Source organism: Pleurodeles waltl, chromosome 6 (genome assembly GCF_031143425.1).
Source record: "Pleurodeles waltl isolate 20211129_DDA chromosome 6, aPleWal1.hap1.20221129, whole genome shotgun sequence".
In the NCBI taxonomy this organism is placed as follows: Eukaryota; Metazoa; Chordata; class Amphibia; order Caudata; family Salamandridae; genus Pleurodeles; species Pleurodeles waltl.
In genome coordinates this window covers 337,698,759-337,711,699 of record NC_090445.1, presented here as the reverse complement: position 1 = coordinate 337,711,699, position 12,941 = coordinate 337,698,759, and the positions used below count along the sequence as shown (strand labels likewise).

The 12,941-nt window shown below is 46.5% G+C and overlaps 1 protein-coding gene across 3 annotated transcripts in view; it reads right to left on the bottom strand.

The window, feature by feature from the left end:
• Positions 1–12,941, bottom strand: part of ACIN1 (apoptotic chromatin condensation inducer 1) — a 729,433-nt gene that overhangs the window by 187,692 nt on the left and 528,800 nt on the right. The gene's annotated exons all lie outside the window — the stretch shown is intronic.

The following is a 12,941-nucleotide window of genomic DNA, read 5'->3' as shown; positions in this document are numbered from 1 at the left end:
GGTTGAGTAAATTCTGTAACACCCAATTTTATACTATTTAACTTGGAAACAGGTAAGTTTCTGGTCCTTCAATGTGCTTTGTCACAAACCGAAAAAGAGAAATAAAAAAAAGTCAGCAAAAACTGTTAAAAACGAAGTTATGGTTCGAGTTCTAAGCACAATACTGTCTTTGAGTATTTGAAAATATTGCTCTTGTAAAGTGAGCGCCTGCAATTCGCTTACCCCTGCATAGGGAAGTTATAACCATTCAAAAGGTAGTGTTTAGAGTGAGCATCTGTAGATCTGCTTTATGTACTGGTTCAAAAGGAGTCTTCATTAACTGTGTGAGAACTACATTTAAGTTCCAAGCTGGAGCTGGTACCTTCTTAGGTGGAGCAATCTTCTTTGGTCCTTCCAAAAACCTTTTCACTGCTGTTGTGAAAAAACGTCACTCTATGTGTCCTCTTGTGTAAGCCACTATAGCAGCTAAATGTACCTTTAAAGAAGCATAGTTTTAATTGACTTCAAGAAGGTGTCGAATATTTTAACACTGTCTTTTCTTTTGTATTATTTTTTAGAAGTCATTCTTTATAACACCATATAGTGTTTCTTTTCCATTTAGCTGTGTAGCATTTTCTAGTTATAGGGTTGCTTGCTTCTCTAACGATAGCTGTTTTTTCTGCCACCATTAGGTGTCCCAATTCTATGTCCGGAGGAGCCATGCTGCCAGGTTCAAAGATTCTGGCTATGTGTGTAGAACCCTTCCCTTTCACATTGACAACAGGTCTGGTCTTTCTTGGTAGTTTTATTATTTTCCCCTGTGCCAATTCGATCAGTTCTGAAACCCATGTTTGTCTTGTCCATTGTGATGCAATTAGAATTAATATTTTGCAGATCTTGCATTTTCTGATCACCCGGAGTGTCAGAGTTTTGAGGGGAAAAGTGTACGCAAATCCCCCTAGCCAGTTTATCGACAGTGCATTCCCCAGGGATTGGCAGTATGGCTATCTGGAGGCAAAGCGTTGGCATCTTGCATTCAAAGGTGTTGCAAATAGATCTATTTCCAGTTCCCATTCTTGAGAGCATAAAGCTTGTCTGCTCAATCTTTCGGCCTCAAGACTGTTCTTCCGTAGTAGATGTACTGCTAATAGGTCCATCTTTCTTTGGATTGTCCATCTCAAATTTCGTGTGCTAATTTAGACAGAGGTAGGTATTAGGTTTGCCCTTGTTTGTTGATATAGAGCATGGTTGTTGTACTGTCTGTTTGGATCAATATTGTCCTTCCCCAAAGCTTTTTGTGAAGTGCTTAAGGAGCTTAAGGACAGAAACACTGTTTTTAGTTCCAAAATGCTGATATGTTGAAATGCTTCCTGATCCTTCTACACTCTTCGTACTTTGAGACTGCCCATGTGCACACCACCCTATCCCATATGAGAAGCATCTGTGGTGCTGGTCACTGTAGGAGTTGTTGTACAAATGTTTTCATTTGAGTTGCTTGTAGAAATGTTTTCCCCACGCTATCTCTTCCTCCACCTTCTGCGTGACAACCATAAAATCTTCCTAACTCCCTGTTGCCTGTGACCATTATTTTGCAGCCTTCCCCACTGTCCGAGCTTGCCCCTTCTGGAAGGGATGTGTTTAATTCAATATGGTCTTGATTCTCTTCTTACTGTGGTACACTTTCCCTTGGATAGAGTGGATTCTTGCTCCTAGAAACATATTTTCTTGCTCAAGTTCTGCAGACCATTTCTCCATTATTAAGAATCCAACAGGTGAACAGTTTTTTCATCACTTAGCGCATGTGCGCCTAGCATTTTGTTAAAGAGTTTGCCCTTATTAGCCAGCAGTCCAGATAATGGTAGACATGAATTCCTTCACTTCTCAGATGCGTAGCCGCAATGCACTTTGTGAATACCTTTGGAGCTGATTTTATTCCAAAGGCTATAATTCTAAATAGGTATCTTTTTTGTCTACAGCGAATCTAAGCCATTTTGTGTGTTTTGCATTCATTGGGATATGCAAATAGGTGTCCTTTAAGTCTATTGTTCCCATAAAATCTCTAATGTGTAGTTGTGATATAACTTCCTGTAATGTCATTTGGAATGTTTGTGTTTTTATGAATTTGTTTATAAACCTCCGGTCTAGAATAGGTCCTGGAGATCCAACTACTTTTGAAAATAGAAAATAAGTTGAATAGTTTCCTTTGTAGATTGGTAATTTTGAAACCTGCTCTATAACCTCTTTCTCGAGCAACTCCTCCACTTTGAGTAGCCTGGTTGCTTCTTCCTTTGAAAGAGTTCTGGTCTTTGGGGTTGTGGTGGTGTTTTTAACTGTTCTATGCAACATCCGTATTGGATTAAGTTTATAATCCACTTGTCTGATGTGATCTTTCTCCACTCCTGAAAAAAGTTTTTTATTCTTCCTCCTACCGGTGTTGTGTGGGAGAGGATGTTCTTTGCTTTCATTTCTCAGTGACGATGTTTGAGTGAGTGTTTGAAGTGCCAGTAAATCACTTATCTGAGGGAGTTGCCCCTGCTTTCTTCCAAGTGTTCTGCCTCGAAAGGGCTGCCTGCCCTGATTGTACTGCCAACTTTTTTTTTTGCGGTTGTGTAAATTAAATGATTGGAGCTAAGTGCTGGATTGGAAATTACCCCTTCCAGTCGGTGTTTAAAAGGAGCCGTACCTCTTCACGTGCTCCCTTTGAACTGGAGCACTCTTATTCATATGGCAGTCTCATTTTTTTCAGATGATTTAGAGTCTCATCAACTGCACTTCCAAATCGTTGTTCGCTATTAAATGGGGTATTTAGAATGTTCGCCTGTACCTCTGGTTTGAAATCAAATATTCTAAGCCATGATTGGCATCGTAGTGCCTCAGCCATCATCATCTGTCTGCTGGATGTGTCTGCTCTGTCCCATGCAGAATTTAGGCAGGTGTTGGCAATGTTTTTGCCCTCTTCCGCCAAGTGTTGTGCTGCCTTCTTCCAGTGTTGTACGGTAGATGTTTCATTAACTTCACCAGCTCATCCCATTTTTTGTATGCATAGCAGTTTAGCTGAGTGGTTCAATTTGTGATTCACTATTGATTCGAGGGGCTTCTTTTGAATTTCCGGCCCAGAGATCCATCCGCTGCTTTCCTTGTCTTGAGGAGTGCCTGAGGTTGATGGGATGTTGGTCCTTTTCCTAGCTGTAGCTGTAATAATAGAACCAGCTGGCACTGAACCCTTCATATAAGTAGGCTAAGGAATTTTATTTATTTTCTGCTCGAGTGATTGCTCTGCATGAGGCTGGAACTTTGAAGGCCTTACTTCCTTGGTCAAAAATACTTGGTAACGTGGGCAGATATTAATTCCTGGATTGAATGGGTAAACGTCTAATAAGAAACATGCCTGTGGGTTCTCTTCCAATTGTACCCCATATTTATCAGCTGCTACCTGGTTGTACACCTATGTCATCTGGTGGTGATGGTTTGTGAGGGTAACTCTCCACTCCTTCCTCCGGGCGTTGTTTTCTTGGACGTCGAGGCTCGTTCTAAAGCTCGAGTCCATTTTATGCAACTCAAGCCTGGTTTTTGAGGTGGATGGTCCTTTTTCTTAGTGCCTACCAAATCTTTAACACGCTAGGCTTCTACATCAACGATTTTCAAGTCTACCTCCGCTACTGCTTCTCCTCCTTCGGCAACGTTTTCCTCCCGATCAGTCTCCAGTCCCAAATCTTGGAGCGAAGGGGGTGTATGTTGAGATGCACCAGCCTCTGCTTCTCTTACTCTTAGCATCTTCGGTGCAAGCATTGCAGTCCTTGTTTTGACGATCCAAGCACAGATTACAGAATGGATGAATGTCTTTTTGACAGTACATGAGGTGGCAATTCCTACAGATTTGGAATGGCGTGCTCTCCATTAAGCCACCCAGGGGATCCCCCCTGCACGGGCATTCTCTGAAAATTTCAAAGCAATGCCTCCGCCTTCTTCAATCTTCCTTGAGAGTACCTGTTGATCCACTGTATCTTTCTTTAAGTTTTAGGAAATGTTCTCTGCAATTTTTTTTGTTATTTTCTGCCTACCATTGGAGATCCATCAGCAAGCGTTCAGACCCAATGGCAGAAATAAAGAATCTGAAGATGGTGACCAAAGATGGGAACTTCCGGAAGAAGTGAGGCGTCACAGGTGACACCAAATGGAGCTAAGTTGACGCCCAACAACAAATACAAAAAAAAGGACATCGTTTTTGGAGACGATTCCACACCCAACCACTGGATGGTGGAATAATGAGCAGCATGTGAATCCACAAAAGATTCACGCTGCAAAACTACAACAATACTATGGAACCTTACTCAAGGCCACCACCACATTCTGCGTTTACACCTGTAAAAATTGACAAGGGTTTTTTTCTTTTTAACAAATCTTTTGAATTGAAATGCCGTATACAGACCTTCGTATTTTTTCCAGATTTCTTCCATACACAGAGTTCAAAGATCAAAGACAAATCTTGTACAAAAGATGCAATATATCCAAACAATTTATTGACCGCTATTTTTAGCAGGTCTTTGCAGGCCAAACTAGATCACCAATTTGAGCGGAGACATGCTTGAAACAAATAAAACCTGAGATGCAAAAATAGCTTGCTAACATCATTAAACAGCCTCACCAGCACATCTGCAGAACAAAGCTACAGTGATAGAAGTTTTAGAATGGTAAAAAAAAAAAAAAAAAAAAAAAAAAAGTGTGACGTAATCACCCCTTTGATTTTATGATCTCCTGTAGGTTTTCAACTAATTACATAATTGGCTCGACAATCGACTTAGTGGACTTAAGGTGCTCTATGATTCCGAAAACTCCTAGAACAACTGCGCAACTTCACTAATCATGGACAAAAAAGTGCCTACAAAAAACCCTTATTAAACTGGAGTATAATTGTACTTAAGGTCATAAAGCACCTGCAGAAAACAAGTATCATTATGGATACTGTTTAAACTAACTGCCCCACGACACGAAGAACACGCTACACTGAACAATCGAAATTAAAACAGTTTAATGTTCGATTTTAAGTAAAAATAGAACAATAGATTCTGGAGTTCAGACCAACTCACTTGTGTGGGAAAATAACCACGGCAAAAAACTACTGCATTCTGGGAACCGGGAGAACACTAGATTTTGTTAACTGATAGAATTTTTCTAGTAACAGTTTCCTTTTTGGAACTTCATGCCTATGGGTATGTGGTAGAGTGGACATGTTACCGCACACTATTTGTTATGTGCCTGTGAATCAAGGCTGTAAGGAAAAAGGCTTTTTGCAGGTTTACCCTTCACCCACTCCCCGCCATGCACCTTTTGCACCCATTCTATTAAGTACTGGTGTAACGGGCCTGACCTGCCCTAAGCCCTGCTAAATAGAACTCCGTGCATTTGCTTTAGCCTTTAAAAATAATACGTGGTTAATCTGCCTGTCCTCAATTGGCATAGCGTCACTGAAAGTCCCTACTATATGGGATTTGGGGCACCTAGTGTAGGAGGCTGATTCAGTTTATGGTATGGCATGGCATCTTATACTGAGTCCAGGCAGTCGCTGGAGCCCCCACAAGGGACCCACAGAAGATGGATACAGGGAGTCAAAAGGAGGCCTCAACAACACAACAAAACAGAAGTCCCACATTACAGGAGTTAGTTGCAGGTCAGGGGCTGATCTTTGAGTTGCAATACACTGGAGACCAGGGCTTCTTGGCGCCAGAAGAAAGTCAACAAGCCTTGGCAACAACAACAGTCACAGTGCACAAAGGTTCCAGTCCAGTGGCAGGAGCAGGGGTCCACAGTCTCCCAAGCTTGCAAGAAGACATGCAGGATCCAGAAGAGGCCACAGACCCACCACCTGTGACGTGGAGCATTTCAATGTACGTGGGACAGCATACCCACACCAGCCAGTCAACATTGTCTTGAGATGCCTGCAGATGCCTGGGAGTGACTCCTTTACTCCAAGGAGATTATTTTGTACTTAAAGGTGCAAACAGTCCTTGTGACCCTGGAGAATGCACAGCCTTGGATGCTGCAGAAGTCTTGCAGGATCCAGAGAAACAATGTTGCAGTGGGAGTCTTCCCACCAGAAGCAGACTTGTTTCGGTTTCAAAGACGACAAGCAGCAGTTCCAGAGGCCAGGAGCAGAAGGTATCTTGCAGAGAGTTCCTTGTAGAGTCTTGCTTTACGAATCTGAGGACTCACCCACCCCGGGGTGCTCTTAAGTAACCCTAAAAGGGGGTTGGTCACTCTCTGAAGTGATGATCCCAGGGGCCTCTGCACATATTTTCAAGATGGCAGAATCAAGTGGCCACCTGGCAGAGCTCTGTGCACCTCCCTAGGGGAGGAGCTGGACAGGGTGGGTGGTCACTCCCCTGTCTTCTGTGCAGTTTTGCATCAGAGCGGGAACAGAGGGTTTCTGAACTGGTGCAAACCAGATTATGCAAAGAGGGCACCAAATGTGGTCTTCAAAGCAGTCTGGTGGCGCTCAGAGGCCACCCCGCCGCAGCCCTTGGACACCTAATACACAGGGGGAGGTGTCATACCTCTCCCTTGCAGAAAATCCTTTTTCTGCCTTCCTCTGCCTGAGCCAGGCTCACCAGCAGGAGGGCAGAACAGTGTCTTGGGTCAGCAGCAGTGTGGGCTGGCAGCTACACCCCATATGGCTGTACAGGCAGAAGTTGGGGATCCTCCAAGGTACAGGAGCACTGAAATCTGTGTAGTTGCATGATTCCAACATGTTTGAAACTTAACATGCCTAGGTTAAGAGTAGCCACTTGTGTTGACCAGTGTCCACTACATAAAGATGGCTGCCCCAAACTTAAGAGTCCAGGAATTGGCCTGGGGCCTGTAGGGGGTACCCTGCTCAGGCAGGGGTACCATCACACTTCGAGGCATGCACCTTGCACTTGGTCTGAAGGGCTTACCAGAGGGGTGACTTATGATATCTAAGTGCAGTGGTTAGGTTTGGCAGTGAAAGGGTGCATGCACCCTTTCACGCAGGCTACAATGGCAGGCCTGCAGTCACAGTTTGCATGGGCTCCCATGGGTGACATAATACATGATGCAGCCCATGGGGGAACTCTGGTGTACCAATGCCCCGGGATCTTAAGTACCATATACTAAGGACTTACATGGGTGCACCAGTATGCCCATTGTGGGTGTGAAAGGTTTCCAACAACTAAATTTAGAGGAGAGAGCAGTCACTGCGGTCCTCGTTAGCCGGATCCTAGTGAACTACAGTCTAAGCATACTGACATCGGGCAAAAAGTGGGGGTAACTATGTCAGAAACATGGCACTTTCCTACACCTATGATGCTCAGATGCAACACACTGCAGAAAGTGGTCATCAGGAGGGAGGGAACCTGGTAGCACATTGGTTACCAACCACATCCTACCCGGAGGACCTTTTTTTGTACATAAATGGGGCACTGCTGGCACCCAGGACTCTGATCTCGACTGGAAAGGAAAAAAGACAGAGGAAGGACTGCCATGGAACTGGCAAAGAGAGGCTGGAACCTGCAAAGAGAGGCTGCACCATCATGGATTGCCACTGCTGCACCTGGTAGCTAGAAAAGTAGAAGGGGATGCCTGCTGTGTCCTGCTCAAGGAGAAGTCCTCTCAAGAGCCCAGCCATAGGCAAGTAAATTCTAGGGCCACAAAGTAAGGAATAGTATGCACAGAGTCCAAGGGTTCCCCTTAGAGGTAAGATAGTGGCAAAAAGAGAGAATACTAATGCTCTATTTTGTGGTAGTGTGGTCGAGCAGTAGGCTTATCAAAGGAGTACTGTTAAGCATTTGTTGTACATACACACAGGCAATAAATGAGGAACACACACTCAGAGACAAATCCAGGCCAATAGGTTTTGTTATAGAAAAATATATTTTCTTAGTTTATTTTAAGAACCACAGGTTCAAATTCTACATGTAAAAAATATCTCATTTGAAAGGTATTGCAGGTAAGTACTTCAGGAACTTTAAATCATTACATTAGCATGTATACTTTTTACATAAAACACAATAAGCTGTTTTAAAAGTGGACACTTCGTGCAATTTTCACAGTTCCTGGGGGAGGTAAAGTATTGTTAGGTTTCACAGGTAAGTAAGTCACTTACAGGTTTCAGTTTTTGGTCCAAGGTAGCCTACCGTTGGGGGTTCAGAGCAACCCCAAAGTTACCACACCAGCAGCTCAGGGCCGGTCAGGTGCAGAGGTCAAAGAGGTGCCCAAAACACATAGGCTTCAATGGAGAGAAGGGGGTGCCCCGGTTCCGGTCTGCCAGCAGGTAAGTACCCGCGTCTTCGGAGGGCAGACCACGGGGGTTTTGTAGGGCACCGGGGGGACACAAGTCAGCACAAAAAGTACACCCTCAGAAGCGCGGGGGCGGCCGGGTGCAGTGTGCAAACACGCGTCGGGTTTTCAATGAGAGACCAAGGGATCTCTTCAGCGGTGCAGGCAGGCAAGGGGGGGGGGCTCCTCGGGGTAGCCACCACCTGGGCAAGGGAGAGGGCCTCCTGGGGGTCACTCCTGCACAGGAGTTCCGTTCCTTTAGGTGCTGGGGGTGCAGGGTCTTTTCCAGCCGTCGGGAAATGGAGTTCAGGCAGTCGCGGTCAGGGGGAGCCTCGGGATTCCCTCTGTAGGCGTCGCTGTGGGGGCTCAGGGGGGACAACTTTGGTTACTCACGGTCTCGGAGTCGCCGGAGGGTCCTCCCTGAGGTGTTGGTTCTCCACCAGTCGAGTCGGGGTCGCCGGGTGCAGTGTTGCAAGTCTCACGCTTCTTGCGGGGAGTTGCAGGGGTCTTTAAATCTGCTCCTTGAAACAAAGTTGCAGTTCTTTTGGAGCAGTGCCGCAGTCCTCGGGAGTTTCTTGTCTTTCTTGAAGCAGGGCAGTCCTCAGAGAATTCAGAGGTCGCTGGTCCCTTGGAAAGCGTCGCTGGAGCAGGTTTCTTTGGAAGGCAGGAGACAGGCCGGTGGGACTGGGGCCAAAGCAGTTGGTGTCTTCTGTTCTTCCTCTGCAGGGGTTTTTCAGCTCGGCAGTCTTCTTCTTCTTGTAGTTTCAGGAATCTAAAGTTTTAGGTTCAGGGAAGCCCTTAAATACTAAATTTAAGGGCGTGTTTAGGTCTGGGGGGTTAGTAGCCAATGGCTACTAGCCCAGAGGGTGGGTACACCCTCTTTGTGCCTCCTCCCAAGGGGAGGGGGTCACATCCCTAATCCTATTGGGGAATCCTCCATCTGCAAGATGGAGGATTTCTAAAAGTTGGAGTCACTTCAGCTCAGGACACCTTAGGGGCTGTCCTGACTGGCCAGTGACTCCTCCTTGTTATTTTCATTATTTCCTCCGGCCTTGCCGCCAAAAGTGGGGGCCGTGTCCGGAGGGGGCGGGCAACTCCACTAGCTGGAGTGTCCTGCGGTGCTGGAACAAAGGGGTGAGCCTTTGAGGCTCACCGCCAGGTGTGACAATTCCTGCCTGGGGGAGGTGTTAGCATCTCCACCCAGTGCAGGCTTTGTTACTGGCCTCAGAGTGACAAAGGCACTCTCCCCATGGGGCCAGCAACATGTCTCGGTTGTGGCAGGCTGCTGGAACCAGTCAGCCTACACAGATAGTCGGTTAAGGTTTCAGGGGGCACCTCTAAGGTGCCCTCTGGGGTGTGTTTCACAATAAAATGTACACTGGCATCAGTGTGCATTTATTGTGCTGAGAAGTTTGATACCAAACTTCCCAGTTTTCAGTGTAGCCATTATGGTGCTATGGAGTCCGTGTTTGACAGACTCCCAGACCATATACTCTTATGGCTACCCTGCACTTACAATGTCTAAGGTTTGGCTTAGACACTGTAGGGGCACAGTACTCATGCACTGGTGCCCTCACCTATGGTATAGTGCACCCTGCCTTAGGGCTGTAAGGCCTACTAGAGGGGTGACTTATCTATACTGCATAGGCAGTGTGAGGTTGGCATGGCACCCTGAGGGGAGTGCCATGTCGACTTACTCGTTTTGTTCTCACCAGCACACACAAGCTGGCAAGCTGTGTGTCTGTGCTGAGTGAGGGGTCCCCAGGGTGGCATAAGATATGCTGCAGCTCTTAGAGACCTTGCCTGGCATCAGGGCCCTTGGTACCAGGGGGTGCCAATTGTGGAATCAAAAGTACAGGTTAGGGAAAGAACACTGGTGCTGGGGCCTGGTTAGCAGGCCTCAGCACACTTTCAATTCAAAACATAGCATCAGCAAAGGCAAAAAGTCAGGGGGTAACCATGCCAAGGAGGCATTTCCTTACACTAGGTATATGTTGAGAGATGAGACCGCAACAAGATATCAACGCCTATTCTGCATTCTGGGAAAGGTAGTGGAAAGGCATAACATAGCAAGCAATGTGTGCTTTTTTGTGTGTGTGTGGGGGGTAGAGGGGGGAGGAGGGGAAAGAAACACTGGTGGAACAACAGATTGGTGCTTGGGTGCCAAATGATTGGACTTTGATAGGAAGGGCTGCCCCCTTAAGTTTGACAAAATATGGAAAACATGTTCAGCCTATCGAGGGCAAGCCTAAGTTCTCCAGCGTGTAGAAGAGATCTCAAACCCCATCCCCCAAGAAAAAAGACTTATGTAAGCGGCTGCATCCATTTGCATAATGTGGACAGATTCTGGTTCAATGATTTGTCAATGTATTATGTTGGGAAGATTGAGAATACACAAATATGTATGCAGCATTATTGATACCTCTGGTTACGAAAACTATAAAGTTAAAAAAAAAAATACAAAAAAAAAAAAGGATTACTTAGGTCAGCTTTTAAACAACTCCAAGTTATAGTGAGAAAAAACGTGTCTAGTTCTTAATCAAATACTGTAGGAAGTTGGCTCTGTATGTGCTATTTCAAAGTAAGGAATAGCATGCACAGAGTCCAAGGGTTCCCCTTAGAGGTAAAATAGTGGTAAAAAGAGATAATACTAATGCTCTATTTTGTGGTAGTGTGGTCGAGCAGTAGGCTTATCCAAGGAGTAGTGTTAAGCATTTGTTGTACATACACATAGACAATAAATGAGGTACACACACTCGGAGACAAATCCAGCCAATAGGTTTTGTTATAGAAAAATATATTTTCTTAGTTTATTTTAAGAACCACAGGTTCAAATTTAACATGTAATATCTTGTTTGAAAGGTATTGCAGGTAAGTACATTAGGAACTTTGAATCATTTCAATTGCATGTATACTTTTCAAGTTATTCACAAATAGCTATTTCAAAAGTGGACACAGTGCAATTTTCACAGTTCCTGGGGGAGGTAAGTTTTTGTTAGTTTTACCAGGTAAGTAAGACACTTACAGGGTTCAGTTCTTGGTCCAAGGTAGCCCACCGTTGGGGGTTCAGAGCAACCCCAAAGTCACCACACCAGCAGCTCAGGGCCGGTCAGGTGCAGAGTTCAAAGTGGTGCCCAAAACGCATAGGCTAGAATGGAGAGAAGGGGGTGCCCCGGTTCCTGTCTGCTTGCAGGTAAGTACCCGCGTCTTCGGAGGGCAGACCAGGGGGGTTTTGTAGGGCACCGGGGGGGACACAAGCCCACACAGAAATTTCACCCTCAGCGGCGCGGGGGCGGCCGGGTGCAGTGTTAGAACAAGCGTCGGGTTCGCAATGTAAGTCAATGAGAGATCAAGGGATCTCTTCAGCGCTGCAGGCAGGCAAGGGGGGGCTTCCTCGGGGAAACCTCCACTTGGGCAAGGGAGAGGGACTCCTGGGGGTCACTTCTGCAGTGAAAGTCCGGTCCTTCAGGTCCTGGGGGCTGCGGGTGCAGGGTCTTTTCCAGGCGTCGGGACTTAGGTTTCAGAGAGTCGCGGTCAGGGGAAGCCTCGGGATTCCCTCTGCAGGCGGCGCTGTGGGGGCTCAGGGGGGACAGGTTTTGGTACTCACAGTCGTAGAGTAGTCCAGGGGTCCTCCCTGAGGTGTTGGTTCTCCACCAGCCGAGTCGGGGTCGCCGGGTGCAGTGTTGCAAGTCTCACGCTTCTTGCGGGGAGTTGCAGGGTTCTTTAAAGCTGCTTCTTGAAACAAAGTTGCAGTCTTTTTGGAGCAGGTCCGCTGTCCTCGGGAGTTTCTTGTCGTCGAAGCAGGGCAGTCCTCAGAGGATTCAGAGGTCGCTGGTCCCTTTGGAAGGCGTCGCTGGAGCAGAGTTCTTTGGAAGGCAGGAGACAGGCCGGTGAGTTTCTGGAGCCAAGGCAGTTGTTGTCTTCTGGTCTTCCTCTGCAGGGGTTTTCAGCTAGGCAGTCCTTCTTGTTGTTGCAGGAATCTAATTTTCTTGGGTTCAGGGTAGCCCTTAAATACTAAATTTAAGGGCGTGTTTAGGTCTGGGGGGTTATTTGCCAATGGCTACTAGCCCTGAGGGTGGGTACACCCTCTTTGTGTCTCCTCCCAAGGGGAGGGGGTCACAAGCCTAACCCTATTGGGGGAATCCTCCATCTGCAAGATGGAAGATTTCTAAAAGTCAGAGTCACCTCAGCTCAGGACACCTTAGGGGCTGTCCTGACTGGCCAGTGACGACTCCTTGTTTTTCTCATTATCTCTCCTGGACTTGCCGCCAAAAGTGGGGGCTGGGTCCAGGGGGCGGGCATCTCCACTAGCTGGAGTGCCCTGGGGCATTGTAACACGAAGCTTGAGCCTTTGAAGCTCACTGCTAGGTGTTACAGTTCCTGCAGGGGGGAGGTGTGAAGCACCTCCACCCAGAGCAGGCTTTGTTTCTGTCCTCAGAGAGCACAAAGGCTCTCACCGCATGAGGTCAGCAACTCGTCTCAGCAGCAGGCTGGCACAGACCAGTCAGTCCTGCACTGAACAATTGGGTAAAATACAGGGGGTATCTCTAAGATGCCCTCTGTGTGCATTTTGTAATAAATCCAACACTGGCATCAGTGTGGGTTTATTATTCTGAGAAGTTTGATACTAAACTTCCCAGTATTCAGTGTAGCCATTATGGAGCTGTGGA